General features: G+C 39.1%; 1 long non-coding RNA gene across 2 annotated transcripts in view; it reads right to left on the bottom strand.

Annotated features, from left to right (window-relative positions):
• Positions 1 to 16,274, bottom strand: part of LOC137227638 (uncharacterized) — a 619,814-nt gene that overhangs the window by 278,207 nt on the left and 325,333 nt on the right. The window lies entirely within an intron of this gene.

Below are 16,274 nucleotides of genomic sequence, written 5' to 3'. Positions count from 1 at the left end.
CCAGCTTCACTCAATGACCAGCAAGCTACAGTGCTGGACACCCTATGCCAAACAACTAGCAAGACAGGAACACAACCACACCCATTAGCAGAGAGGCTGCCTAAAATCATAATAAGTCCACAGACACCCCAAAACACACCACCAGAGGTGGAACTGCCCACCAGAAAGACAAGATCCAGCCTCATCCACCAGAACACAGGCACTAGTCCCCTCCACCAGGAAGCCTACACAACCCACTGAACCAACTTTAGCCACCGGGGACAGACACCAAAAACAACGGGAACTACGAACCTGCAGCCTGCAAAAAGGAGACCCCAAACACAGTAAGATAAGCAAAATGAGAAGACAGAAAAACGCACAGCAGATGAAGGAGCAAGATAAAAACCCACCAGACCTAACAAATGAAGAGGAAATAGGCAGTCTACCTGAAAAAGAATTCAGAATAACGTTAGTAAAGGTGATCCAAAATCTCGGAAATAGAATAGACAAAATGCAAGAATCAGTTAACAAGGACCTAGAAGAACTAAAGATGAAACAAGCAACGGTGAACAACACAATAAATGAAATGAAAAATACTCTAGAAGGGATCAATAGCAGAATAACTGAGGCAGAAGAACAGATAAGTGACCTGGAAGATAAAATAGTGGAAATAATTACTGAAGAGCAGAATAAAGAAAAAAGAATGAAAACAACTGAGGACAGTCTCAGAGACCTCTGGGACAACATTAAATGCACCAACATTCGAATTATAGGGGTTCCAGAAGAAGAGGAGAAAAAGAAAGGGACTGAGAAAATATTTGAAGAGATTATAGATGAAAATTTCCCTAATATGGGAAAGGAAATAGTTAATCAAGTCCAGGAAGCACAGAGAGTCCCATACAGGATAAATCCAAGGAGAAACATGCCAAGACACATGTTAATCAAACTCTCAAAAATTAAATACAAAGAAAACATATTAAAAGCAGCAAGGGAAAAACAACAAATAACACACAAGGGAATCCCCATAAGGTTAACATCTTTCAGCAGAAACTCTGCAAGCCAGAAGGGACTGGCAGGACATATTTAAAGTGATGAAGGAGAAAAACCTACAACCAAGATTACTCTACCCAGCAAGGATCTCATTCAGATTTGATGGAGAAATTAAAACCTTTACAGACAAGCAAAAGCTGAGAGCGTTCAGCACCACCAAACTAGCTTTACAATAAATGCTAAAGGATCTTCTCTAGGCAAGAAACACAAGAGAAGGAAAAGACCTACAATATCAAACCCAAATAATTAAGAAAATGGAAATAGGAACATACATATCAACAATTACCTTAAATGTAAATGGATTAACTGCTCCCACCAAAAGACACAGACTGGCTGAATGGATACAAAAACAAGACCCATATATATGCTGTCTACAAGAGACCCACTTCAGACCTAGAGATACATACAGACTGAAAGTAAGGGGATGGAAAAAGATATTCCATGCAAATGGAAACCAAAAGAAAGCTAGAGTAGCAATTCTCATATCAGACAAAATAGACTTTAAAATAAAGACTATTAGAAGAGACAAAGAAGGACACTACATAATGATCAAGGGATCGAACGAAGAAGAAGATATAAAAATTGTAAATATTTATGCACCCAACATGGGAGCACCTCAATACATAAGGCAAATACTAACAGCCATAAAAGGGGAAATCGACAGTAACACATTCATAGTAGGGGACTTTAACACCGTACATTCACCAATGCACAGATCATCCAAAATGAAAATAAATAAGGAAACAGAAGCTTTAAATGATGCATTAAACAAGATGGACTTAATTGATATTTATAGGACATTCCATCCAAAAACAACAGAATACACATTTTTCTCAAGTGCTCATGGAACATTCTCCAGGATAGATCATATCTTGGGTCACAAATCAAGCCCTGCTAAATTTAAGAAAATTGAAATTGTATCAAGTATCTTTTCCGACCACAACGCTGTGAGACTAGATACCAATTACGGGAAAAAATCTGTAAAAAATACAAACACGTGGAGGCTAAAAAATACACTACTTAATAACGAAGTGATCACTGAAGAAATCAAAGAGGAAATAGAAAAATACCTAGAAACAAATGACAATGGAGACACGATGACCCAAAACCTATGGGATGCAGCCAAAGCAGTTCTAAGAGGCAAGTTTATGGCAATACAATCCTACCTTAAGAAATAGGAAACATCTCGAATAAACAACCTAACCTTGCACCTAAAGCAATTAGAGAAAGAAGAACAAGAAAACCCCAAAGTTAGCAGAAGGAAAGAAATCATAAAGATCAGATTAGAAGTAAATGAAAAAGAAATGAAGGAGATGATAGCAAAGATCAACAAAACCAAAAGCTGGTTCTTTGAGAAGATAAACAAAATTGATAAACCACTGCCAGACTCATCAAGAATAAAAGGGAGGAGTCTCAAATCAATAGAATTAGAAATGAAAAAGGAGAAGTAACAACTGACACTGCAGAAATACAAAAGATCATGAGTGATTACTACAAGCAACTCTATGCCAATAAAATGGACAACCTGGTAGAAATGGACAAATTATTAGAAATGCACAACCTGCCAAGACTGAATCAGGAAGAAATAGAAAATATGAACAGACCAATCACAAGCACTGAAATTGAAACTGTGATTAAAGATCTTCCAACAAACAAAAGCCCAGGACCAGATGGCTTCACAGGCGAATTCTATCAAACATTTAGAGAAGAGCTATCACCTATCCTTCTCAAACTCTTCCAAAATATAGCAGAGGGAGGAACACTCCCAAACTCATTCTATGAGGCCACCATCACCCTGATACCAAAACCAGACAAAGATGTCACAAAGAAAGAAAACTACAGGCCAATATCACTGATGAACATAGATGTAAAAATCCTCTACAAAATACTAGCAAACAGAATCCAACAGCACGTTAAGAGGATCATACACCATGATCAAGTGGGGTTTATTCCAGAAATACAAGGATTCTTCAGTATACGCAAATCAATCAATGTGATTCACCAATATTAACAAATTGAAGGAGGAAAACCATATGATCATCTCAATAGATGCAGAGAAAGCTTTTGACAAAATTCAACACCCATTTATGATAAAAACCCTCCAGAAAGTAGGCATAGAGGGAACTTTCCTCAACATAATAAAGGCCATATATGACAAACCCACAGCCAACATTGTCCTCAATGGTGAAAAACTGAAACCATTTCCACTAAGATCAGGAACAAGACAAGGTTGCCCACTCTCACCACTCTTATTCAACATAGTTTTAGAAGTTTTAGCCACAGCAACAAGAGAAGAAAAGGAAATAAAAGGAATCCAAATCAGAAAAGAAGAAGTAAAACTGTCACTGTTAGCAGATGACATGATACTATACATAGAGAATCCTAAAGATGCTACTAGAAAACTGCTGGAGCTAATCAATGAAGTTGGTAAAGTAGCAGGATACAAAATTAATGCACAGAAATCTCTGGCATTCCTATACACTAATGATGAAAAATCTGCAAGTGAAATCAAGAAAACACTCCCATTTACCATTGTAACAAAAAGAATAAAATACCTAAGAATAAACCTACCTAAGGAGACAAAAGACCTGTATGCAGAAAATTATAAGACACTGATGAAAGAAATTAAAGATGATATAAATAGATGGAGAGGTATACCATGTTCTTGGATTGGAAGAATCAACATTGTGAAAATGACTCTACTACCCAAAGCAATCTACAGATTCAATGCAATCCCTATCAAACTACCACTGGCATTTTTTACAGAACTAGAACCAAAAAATTCACAACTTGTATGGAAACACAAAAGACCCTGAATAGCCTAAGCAATCTTGAGAACGAAAAACGGAGCTGGAGGAATCAGGCTTCCTGACTTCAGACTATACTACAAAGCTACAGTAATCAAGACAGTATGGTACTGGCACAAAAACAGAAATATGGATCAATGGAACAGGACAGAAAGCCCAGAGACAAACCCATGCACATATGGTCACCTTATCTTTGACAATGGAGGCAGGAATGTACAGTGGAGAAAGGACAGCCTCTTCAGTAAGTGGTGCTGGGAAAACTGGACAGCTACATGTAAAAGTATGAGATTAGATCACTCCCTAACACCATACACAAAAATAAGCTCAAAATGGATTAAAGACCTAAATGTAAGGCCAGAAACTATCAAACTCTTAGAGGAAAACATAGGCAGAACACTCTATGACATAAATCACAGCAAGATTCTTTATGACCCACCTCCTAGAGAAATGGAAATAAAAACAAAAATAAACGAGTGGGACCTAATGAAACTGCAAAGCTTTTGCACAGCAAAGGAAACAATAAACCAGACTAAAAGACAACCCTCAGAATGGGAGAGAATATTTGCAAATGAAGCAACTGACAAAGGATTAATCTCCAAAATTTATAACAGCTCAATAACAAAAAAACAAACAGCCCAATCCAAAAATGGGCAGAAGACCTAAATAGACATTTCTCCAAAGAAGATATACAGACTGCGAACAAACACATGAAACAATGCTCAACATCACTAATCATTAGAGAAATGCAAATCAAAACTACATTGAGATATCATCTCACACCAGTCAGAATGGCCATCATCAAAAAATCTAGAAACAATAAATGCTGGAGAGGGTGTATAGAAAAGGGAACACTCTTGCACTGCTGGTGGGAATGTGAATTGGTACAGCCACTATGGAGAACAGTATGGAGATTCCTTAAAAAACTACAAATAGAACTACCATATGACCCAGCAATCCCACTACTGGGCATATACCCTGAGAAAACCATAATTCAAAAAGAGTCATGTACCAAAATGTTCATTGCAGCTTTATTTACAATAGCCAGGAGATGGAAACAACCTAAGTGTCCATCATCGGATAAATGGATAAAGAAGATGTGGCACATATATACAATGGAATATTACTCAGCCATAAAAAGAAACGAAATTGAGTTATTTGTAGTGAGGTGGATGGACCTAGAGTCTGTCATACAGAGTGAAGTAAGTCAGAAAGAGAAAGACAAATACCGTATGCTAACACATATATATGGAATTTTAGAAAAAAAATGTCATGAAGAACCTAGGGGTAAGACAGGAATAAAGACACAGACCTACTAGAGAACAGACTTGAGGATATGGGGAGGGGGAAGGGTAAGCTGGGAGGAAGTGAGAGAGAGGCAGGGACATATATACACTACCAAATGTAAAATAGATAGCTAGTGGGAAGCAGCCGCATAGCACAGTGAGATCAGCTCAGTGCTTTGTGACCACCTAGAGGGGTGGGATAGGGAGGGTGGGAGGGAGGGAGATGTAAGAGGGAAGAGTTATGGGAATATATGTATATGTATAACTGATTCACTTTGTTATAAAGCAGAAATTAACACACCATTGTAAAGCAATTATACTCCAATAAAGATGTAAAAAAAAAAAAAAAAGGTTAAGAGAATTGCGGCTATTTAGCCCAGAGAAGAGAAATTTAGGGAATGACCTGACTATTTTCAAATATTTCAGAGGACTTTATGTGAGAGATTCAAAGTAATGGTTTTCTGTGCCTATGGAGAATAATAAAAAACAAATGGACAATTAAAAATAATAATAAGCAAAGGGCTTGAACAGACATTTTTCCAAAGAAGACATACAAATCACCAACAAATTCATGAAAAATTGCTCGACATCACTAATTATGGAAATGGAAATGAAAACCACAATGAGATATCACCTCATACCTATTAGGATGATTATTAAAAAAAAATAAGATAAATGCTGGCAAGTATGTGGAGAAAAGGGAACCCTGGTCCACTGTTGGTGTGAATGTAAATTGGTGCCGCCATTATGGAAAACAGAGAGGAGTTTCCTCAAAATATTAAAAAATAGGACTTCCATATGATCCAGCAATTTTACTTTTGGGTATTTATCCAAAGGAACAGAAATCAAGATCTTGGAGAGATACCTGCACTTCCACATTCACTGCAGCCTTGTTCATAGTAGCCAAGATGTGGAAATAACATAAATGTTCACTGATGGATGAATATGTTTAAAAAAATGTGGTATATACATACAATGGAATATTATTCAGCCATTTGCAAAAACATGGATAGATATGGAGGACATTATCCTAAGTGAAATAAGCCAGACACAGAAAGACAAATACTTTATGATATCACTTATATGTGGAATCTAAAATAATCAGTCATAGAAGCAGAGTAGAATGGTGGCTGCCAGGGGCTGGGAAGAGGAGGAAATGGGGATGTGAAGGTTAAAGGGTACAAAGTTTCAGTTACACAGGATAAGTAAGTTCTGGAGATTTACTATATAGCATAGTGACTTAGTTAACAATACTCTTTTGTATACTTAAAATTTGCTAAGGGGGTAGATCTTATGTTAAGTGTTCTTACTGCAAAATAATAATAATAACAATAATAAGAATGGAGGTGGAAGAAAACTTTGGAGAGGATGGATATGTTTACCGCCTTGATGGTTTCATGGGTACAGCTTTTTATATGTCAATCGTACCTCAATAAAGTGGTTTTTATAATATGTATATAATTATAGTCACACTTAGTAAGCACATATTATGGGCCACATATGTCATGTGCATTATTTCATTTACCCTTTACAGGAACCCTAGGACTTAGATGTTAGATGACTATTTCCACTTAACAGTTGAGAAAACTGAGTCTAAGAGAGGCTAATTTACTTGCCAAAGGTTACAGACCTGGTAAATTCTATAGCCAGGATTTTGAACCCCGGCCTGTCATTTAGTACCAATATCACTACCTCACACATGCAGGACCTTTCACAGCTCACTGATTATCACTGTCATTAACTCTGTGAATTCTCTCATTCCCCAGGTGCGGGTGAAGAATGTGAGCCTCACAGAGATTGAGTGGCCTGCCCCTGTCCACAGTTGGCAATCAGTGGTTCTGGGGCTGGTACCCAGACTCTCTGCTCTGCGCTCTCTGTACCACAGCACACTGACACACACCTGCTAAATATTTTGTCCTAAAATTGTTTTCTTTTATTATGACTTCCATAAAACACAACCAAAAAAGGTAAACACATGAGATTAACACAGAGAAATGTTGAATGACTGCCTATAATTAAACTTATTTTTAAGACCCCTTTCCATGGGCCCCTAAACATGATGTAATTGCAGTCCAAGGCTTCCTACACACAGATAGATATCAGCTCCCGGCCACATGTAAATACTAGGCTCTGGGTCCAAATGATCTCCATCTAAGACTCTTGGGGGTGGGAATCATTCAAAAGAGGCAGTGAGGCTACAGAACCCTGCCCAGCTCCCCATCCATACAAAGCAATTTCCTGCCCTCCCTCCTATTTCTTGTCCCCCTGCCGGTCCCTCCCACTTTGAGGCTGGATTTGCCCCATGACTACAACTCCCATGCTGATCCCCAACCTAAGTTCTCCTGGGCTGGGGCCCATTAATGATTCCTCTCTGGCCTCCCAACCAGATCTGGACACTGTGCAGCATACTCCCTATAATCTGACCATACTCCTTCCCAGATATCTTGATACCTATAGTCTGTAGTGAACTCAACCCCAGATAAGACACTTTAAAGAATAATGTCATCCATTTATCTGAAAGTCCATAATGCATAGAACCCCCACTGAGTAAAAGTGGACCCTTAGTAAAAGCCATTAATTAAGCTGAATTTAAAAATATCGGGACTTCCCTGGTGGCACAGTGGTTAAGAATCCGCCTGCCAACGCAGGGGACACGGGTTCGAGCCCTGGTTCAGGAAGATCCCACATGCTGCGGAGTAACTAAGCCTGTGCGCCACAACTACTGAGCCTGTGCTCTGGAGCCCATGAGCCGCAACTACTGAGCCTGCGTGCCACCACTACTGAAGCCTGCGAGCCTAGAGACCATGCTCCGCAACAAAAGAAGCCACCACAGTGAGAAGCCTGTGCACCACAACGAAGTGTAGCTCCCGCTTGTCGCAACTAGAGAAAGCCCACTCACAGCAAAAAAGATCCAATGCAGCCAAAAATAAATAAATAAAAATAAATTTATAAAAAAGAAAATCTATATCAAGTTAGCACTCTTTCCAAATATCATTATGAATTAGAGTTCCTTAAATGATTACATTCATTATTTGTAACAAATTTATTTTGGGATGTCTTAAAGAACAAATTTGAAGATTAATCAACTAATGCTCCCTGATACTGAAACTGCTAAACTTCTCATGGAATATAAAAAGCAAATTTACTTTTAAAACATCCTCTTCCAGGTTATGGGGCTTAGGGCACTGATTGCAAGTGTTACTTGGCTACTTCTATAAAAAGGTTTGTGATACCCAGTAATAGTACTCTTAAAGAATAATTAGCATCTTTAGAATAGGATTCATGAATATTACTCATCGCAGCTTGTGGAATTCAACCAAATCACAGCCAAGGGACCAACGCCTGGTTGATATCCAGAAACAGCCAGACCTGGCAGTCTGGTCTGTGGCGTCAACAGTCCAAGCAAGGAGTGGAGAGAACTCAAGGGGGCATGGGAGTAAATACTTCCCACAGCATCCCAAAGATGGTCATCTGGCTCAAGTGACCCTAAAATTCAATTTTTCATTCCCAATAGTGCCTTTTAAAAAATGTCAGGCTTAATTATTATAATAAAGTAATCCAGTTTTGATGCTCTTGTGCCTTATTTAAGAATACTTCCCCACTTTCTGTTTTTATGTGATCTCTATTACACAGTTGAGTTTCACCCATTTTTGGTAGTAATTTCTATCTTTCAAAACATGTGCTGAACCTCTATTTTACTCACAAATGAATGAGAGTCCCTGATCTCCAGGCAGCCTCTCCTTTTACCTCCCTGCTCTGTTAAACACTGCCATTCCCTTCCTAGTCCCTCCAAAGTGGGTTCCACCTAAAGCAGACTTGCTACCCCATCCTCTAGATGAGTCCTCCACTCATTTCTCTACGTATCTCCCACCCACATCCTCATTTCCTCTGTGGACTTCAGATGCAGCTGACACATCTAAGCCCATTCTGGCAGACTGTCCTCAGAAAGGACTCCTTTGATTCTGCTGTCTCCTTGCTGTATCTGGTATTTAGTCTTAATGATTTTCTTTGTGTGTTTCATCTCATTCTATTCACTTCCCCCAACTCCTCTTGACAAGCATCATTTTGGTTTCTCCATCAATCACCAAACTCCTTTAGAAATATAATGGAAAGGAGGGTGGAGTTTCAGGAAGGATGGCTTTTGAAAACCTGAATGCAAATGGCATTGCTAACAAGCTGTGTGACCTAAGGAAAATCACATAGCATCTCTGAGCCTCTATTTGCTGGTCTGTAAAAGGGAGATTATCACCCCAATTAACCAGGGTTGGAATACGATGATCATGAAATGACGAAAGGGAAGGAGCTCCACAAATCACAAAGAACTGTCCAGAAGTAAACTGTTATTCCCCTAGCAACATCCCTGCAGCTGTTAGCAGCTGTATAATTCTTCCAGCCACAGGACCCAATGTTCTCATCTCTTCTCTTGAAAACTTACTCCAGGGAGGCCCGTCCCAATGACCCCAGTTTTAGTTTCATAGAAGGTGCAGCTGGGTCCTCATCCATTGCAGCAAGGCTCTAAGTTTGCTAGTGGTCTGCCACACAGGTAATTTCTTAAAACGTCCCCATGGCACATCTTATTCCTTCTCAGTCCTTGGAGAAAAGCACCTGGTAAGTGGTTAATCCGAGCCATCCTCACCACCTTGCCATTTCACACATGTCTAGGGGCAACAGAACGGTGTTGAAAGGGCACAGGCTTTGAGGTTTGATGGGCCTGGGTTTGAATTCTACCATCAACCCTTACTAGCTGTGTGATCCTGGCAAGTCTCTTAACTCTGTGAGCCTCAGTTTTCTCATCTATAAAATGGAGACAATAATATCTCACATAGGCACTCGATAGTAATCATTACGATGATGATTTATATTACAGAAATGTGAGGAATTTAAGGAGAATCTAGTTTTACTGCTACTTTTACTGGGATTGTTCATACTTCTTAATAATTGGTTAACCAAGTCCCAAGGTTTCCTGAAACCACTGTGCCATTCATAGGCCCAAGGAGGGAAACCCTCCAGCATCCCCCTAGATGACCAATTTTTCTCCTAGGACATCTGCCAAGATAAATCCCATTTCTCATACCATGCTCCATATCGCCAGAAAATGGAAATAAGACAAATATAACTCTTGGATTAATTCCAAACTGAACCACTCACTGTTCCCCAAATAAGCCCCTTATATTCTTGCCCAAATCCTGCCCATCTTCCAAGTCTCACACTCTCTGCTCCCCCTGGTGTTCTTGGATAATATGTCTTATCTCTTTCTCTGTCTTGATACCTCCCAGAGGGCAGAGACCCTGCTACCATCTCATTGGGGAAGTTCAGAGTGGGGCTTAAGGGGAAGAGGAGATGGGGAAGATGGTACCAATGACCTATACAGGAAGTAGAAAGATCAATTACTGAAGTCAGGGAAAATTTGAACCCAAGAGTTATCCTATGTTCAGACAGGATGCTCATGATGGGAAAATGCAGTCTAGTGTAAGAAACCGAATGAGAGAAGAGCTATGGGGACTCTTTACCCTGGAAAAATGCAAAATATCCTCACAGGGCTTTCCACATACAATGTTCTGGAAGGCCATGATTAAAATCCATAAATAATGAGAAGGTAGATGTGAACACAGAATACACATTATTGTTCAATCAGTGCAGAAATTATCATCAATTAGGCCAACTGGAGAGTCTCAGAACTGTAGAGATGTTCAAACTGTGCTAGAGGTCTCTCCTCCTCTGAATACTTTTAGTGTGTTTAATATTCCTTTTCCCTGCAGGATCCCATGTTTTGTAGCTGTCCCCTTCTCAGGCTCCTCAGGGTCAAAGTTGAGTCTGATTCCTGCCTGTCTTCTTGGTAACCAGCAGAAGGTCAGCCACAGAATCCTCCTCTGTAACTGGGTGATGGACCACATTTCCTCACATCTGAGTAAGCCTCAGGGTCAGGGCTTGAGATGCAGAAATTTGATTGATTCTGAGTCCAGTATCTTTACAAGACAATGCAACCACCATGCTAGCTGAGAGACCACCATGAATAACTGCTGACAGAGACCTGCCCACCTCCTGGCCCCCTCTTCCCTTACCTGTCTAACCCTGGCAGGAATGCCTCCTCAACCCTACCTGTGGGCTCAGCCTGGCCCCTAGCTCTTTACCTCTATCTTGTCCTGAGGTAAAGGGAAGCATGAGGCCTCGGTGTAAGCGTAAGCCAACACACGGTGACTGAGCCAACTCAGACTTAATATCCAGGAGACAAGACCTCCAGTCTTTTTACCATCTAGTCAATGCTGTAACAACAATGGATTCGGAGTGCTATCACCTTAAGAAATCACCTGTTTTCATTTTTCCTTGTTCTAGTATACACATAACTTTTGCATAGCAAAAACCAAAGAAAAATTACAAGTTTTATTTTGCTTCACATTATAAAAATTTGTTTCCATCTTGTTACCTAGTCTCTAGTGGTCTAGTGGCTGCATAATATTTCATCAGGTTGATATACCACAATTTACTTAACCAGCTCTCTATTTTGGGACAATTAGTTACTTCCAAATTTAAAATAAACAATACTGCAATGAATATCTTTCTCTGAATTTAAATTTTTTTCAAGGATAGATTTTTCAGAAATGGAATCAATGATTCAAAGAATAAAAGCTTTCAAAGACAATACGGAGTATTTAAAGTTAGTGGGGCATTTTTTTTAACATCTTTATTGGAGTATAATTGCTTTACAATGTTGTATTAGTTTATGCTGTATAACAAAGTGAAATATGTATACATATATCCCCATATCTCCTCCCTCTTGCGTCTCCCTCTCACCCTCCCTATCCCACCCCTCTAGGTGGTCACAACACACTGAGCTGATCTCCCTGTGCTATGTAGCTGCTTCCCACTAGCTATTTTATATTTGGTAGTGTATATATGTCAGTGCCTCTCTCTCAGCTTACCCTTCCCCCTCCCCGTGTCCTCAAGTCCATTCTCTACGTCTGTGTCTTTATTCCTGTCCTGCCCTTAGGTTCTTTAGAACCATTTCTTTTTTTTTTTTTTTTTACATTCCATATATATGTTAGCATATGGTATTTGCTTTTCTCTTTCTGACTTACTTCACTCTGTATGACAGACTCTAGGTCCATCCACTTCACTACAAATAATTCAATTTCATTTCTTTTCATGGTTGAGTAATAGTCCATTGTATATATGTGCCACATCTTCTTTATCCATTCATCTGTCAATGGACACGTAGGTTGCTTCCATGTCCTGGCTATTGTAAAGAGTGCTGCAATGAACATTGTGGTACATGACTCTTTTTGAATTATGGTTTTCTCAGGGTATATGCCCAGTAGTGGGATTGCTGGGTTTTATGGTAATTCTATTTTTAGTTCTTTAAGGAACCTCCATACTGTTCTTCATAGTGGCTGTGTCAATTTACATTCCCACAAACAGTGCAAGACGGTTCCCTTTTCTCCACACTCTCTCCAGCATTTATTGTTTGAAGACTTTTTGATGATAGCCATTGTGTGAGGTGATACCTCACTGTGGTTTTGATTTGCATTTCTCTAATGATTAGTGATGTTGAGCATTCTTTCATGTGTTTGTTGGCAATCTGTATAACTTCTTTGGAGAAATGTCTATTTAGGTCTTCTGCCCATTTTTGGATTGGGTTGTTTGTTTTTTAGATATTGAGCTGTGTGAGCTGCTTGTATATTTTGGAGATTAATCCTTTGTCAGTTGCTTCATTTGCAAATATTTTCTCCCATTCTGAGGGTTGCCTTTTCATCGTGTTTATGGTTTCCTTTGGTGTGCAAAAGCTTTTAAGTTTCATTAGGTCCCATTTGTTTATTTTTGTTTTTATTTCCATTTCTCTAGGAGGTGGGTCAAAAAGGATCTTGCTGTGATTTATGTCATAGAGTGTTCTGCCTATGTTTTCCTCTAAGAGTTTTATAGTGTCTGGCCTTACATTTAGGTCTTTAATCCATGGAGAGATATACCATGTTCTTGGATTGGAAGAATCAACATTGTGGAAATGACTATACTAACCAAAGCAATCTACAGATGCAATGCAATCCCTATCAAACTACCAATGGCATTTTTCACAGAACAGGAACAAAAAATTTCACAATTTGTATGGAAACACAAAAGACCCCAAATAGCCAAAGCAATCTTGAGAATGAAAAACGGAGCTGGAGGAATCAGGCTCCCAGACTTCAGACTATACTACAAAACTACAGTAATCAAGACAGTATGGTACTGGCACAAAAACAGAAATATAGATCAATGGAAGAGGACAGAAAGCCCAGAGATAAACCCAAGCACATATGGTCACCTTATCTTTGACAAGGAGGCAAGAATATACAATGGAGAAAAGACAGCCTCTTCAATAAGTGGTGCTATGAAAACTGGACAGCTACATGTAAAAGAATTAAATTAGGACACTTCCTTACACCATACACAAAAATAGTAGGGTATTTTTAAAGACTTTACATTACTATAAGCAATATGTAAATAAGTATTTCAGTTTTAGCACAGCATTACCTTTATCAGGTATCATGATAATTTAACATTTTTACTAATTTAGAATATATAGTAGTATCTCATTAAAATTTTTTTTGTACTTCTTTAATTACTGGTGAGTTGGAAGGTTTCCTTTATGTTTGTAACTAACCACATTGCAACTTGTATATTTTAACAGCACAAGAATTTTTGCTCTAGTGGTCTAGATGTTTGGGTTCCTGCATTTATAAACTGTTCTCCCTGGCTCTGGCTTTATAACCTATATGCTAATTTCCCTGATACCACTTGATCCGATATTTGTCTACTGTTTAACCAAAGTCTACAGACTTGGGTAGGGACTTATAATCATGGATTAAGACAATGTCACTTGCAGTTAGAAGTTTGGGCTCCAGTATAAACTCTGGTGTTTTTTGTTTTTTAAACTATATGGCATTAACTGATTCACTTTTTCTCTTAGAGCCTCCCTTTTCTCACTTGGAGAAAAGAGTAACACCACTTATCCGCTTACCCCACAGTGTTATATGAGAATTGTGAGCCTTGTAAAAGCAGGGTCAGACAACTTTTTCTATAAAGGGCCATATGGTAACTATTTTGGGCTTATAGATCATATGGTCTCTGTCACACCTACTCAACTCTGCTATTGTAGCATGAAAGTAGCATAGACAATGATAGTCTATGAATGAGTATGCCTGTGGTCCATCAAAGGTTTTTTATGAATATTGATATTTAATTTTATATTTGTATAGAAACATATCATTTATATGTAGATATATTTATGTATGTAAATAAATTTACATTTTAGTAAGTTGCATATAATGTATGTTATAACATATTATATATAACATTTTACGTGTTATATATAATATACTTACATTTAAATGTTATATAATTATATATAAATGTATAATTTAATTTTATAAAATTTTCATGTATCACAAAATATTGTTCTTCCTTTGATTTTTTTCAACCATTTGAAAGTGTAAAATGTAAAACCATTCTTTGCTCATGCTCTATACAAAAACAGGCAGCAGGCTGGATTTGGCCCACAGCCTGTAGTTTGCCAACCTCTGCTCTAAAGCCCTATCCAACAGCATGAGATCTCATGGGACAGTCAAAACAAATAGGTAGATAGAACAGGACTTTTCGTTGTGAAAACAAGGGACAAAGAAGGTGGAGTGACTTGCCCAAAGCCACACAGCCCTTCAGAGGCGGAACTGGGATTTCAATCAGATCTGCCTGATTCCAAACCCCCAAGCAATGTCTACTGTAGCAGCTACCTCCCCAGTCAGTGATTCTAGCCCTGGGCCAACTCTTTCCTGCCAGAACCTATTCCTGACCTCACCTCCTTCCTAAGCCTGCTCCACAATGCCCCCACCCAAGGCCAGGGACTGCCATGGCAGCATCAGAATTTAAGAGAGAAAGAGCATACCTAGCTCTTTTGGCTTCTACAAAGAGGCCCTTGATTCTCCAACCACAGAGCCATGTATTTGCAGGAATCAAGCACCAGCTTTCCACATTCACGGAGATGTTTAGTGGTATACAGACAGAGTTCAAATCTGCCTGCCACGTTCTGCACTCACTCGCTTGTCAGGTATCTCAGATTATAAATCTTTTCTCTCATGATGTGTGACCATTACCACATCCTTCTTTTTAGTCTGCTTTTGAGAAGTTCTATACTCTTGGAGGACAAGGCCAGCAACAATAACAAAATCACCTCTGCTGGAAACAAGAAATGATACTACGACAGGAACAGGGCTAGGTCAGTGGAAAGAGAACACAATTTGTAAAACGATCACCAAAGTTCAAGAGTTGATTCTGCCATGAATTATCTCATCACCCTGAGGTTTAGTTTCTTAGCTGAAAATGAGGATAATTAGCTTCAAATGAGAACATATATGTAGTGTGCTTTGTAAACTGTTGAGTGTTATACAAACTTTAGTTACCAATACTATTATCAGGCTTTTACTACTCCAAACACTATCTTGAATCATGATTTTCTCAGCCCTATTTGAAAGGTGATGTTTGTCATCTTCTACAGAAGCTCCAAGGCAATGTTTTCAGATTTTTTTTTCCCCTCAAGCATTACTTGATTTCTTGAATGAATGGGAAACTGAATTCATTATGAATTCTATTGGCACCAGCACGAATCCAAAGTATACGGGTCTGAAGTGACAAATGATAGGATGTTATTGCAGGGGCTTGTGGGGGCTGGCAGCACAAGCAGAGGAGCAAGCCCCATCTTCCTTGGCAGTGGCATCAACAACCTCTGCACAGCACCAAGGCTGCTGCCTACACTGAGCACATCGCAAAGCTTCCTACAGCATCAACTCTCAGCATGGCTGGGCCCTGAAACCCCAGGGATGTCAGATACACACCTCACCCCGGCTCTCTGGGGACTCAGTCACCTAGACAAGCATCCTCTCCTTAGGTTCTGATCAGTGCCTGTTAACCCTGCCTCACTTGGTACAATTTATTCATTTTACTTATGGGGAAATTGAGGCTCATATGGTAAAGGTGACCTGCTCCAAGTTATGTAAGCCCTTGTCTTAGCATTAGGAGACTTTGCTGTAAGTTCCTATTCTGCAACCGACTAGCTATGTGACCTTGGTCGACTTATCATTGGTGAAAGGTGATTAATTCTATCATCTAGCATTTCAATAGCGCTTTAGGG

The sequence above is a fragment of the Pseudorca crassidens genome, chromosome 7 (genome assembly GCF_039906515.1).
Source record: "Pseudorca crassidens isolate mPseCra1 chromosome 7, mPseCra1.hap1, whole genome shotgun sequence".
Classification (NCBI taxonomy): Eukaryota; Metazoa; Chordata; class Mammalia; order Artiodactyla; family Delphinidae; genus Pseudorca; species Pseudorca crassidens.
This window is presented reverse-complemented; position numbering and strand designations above follow the sequence as displayed.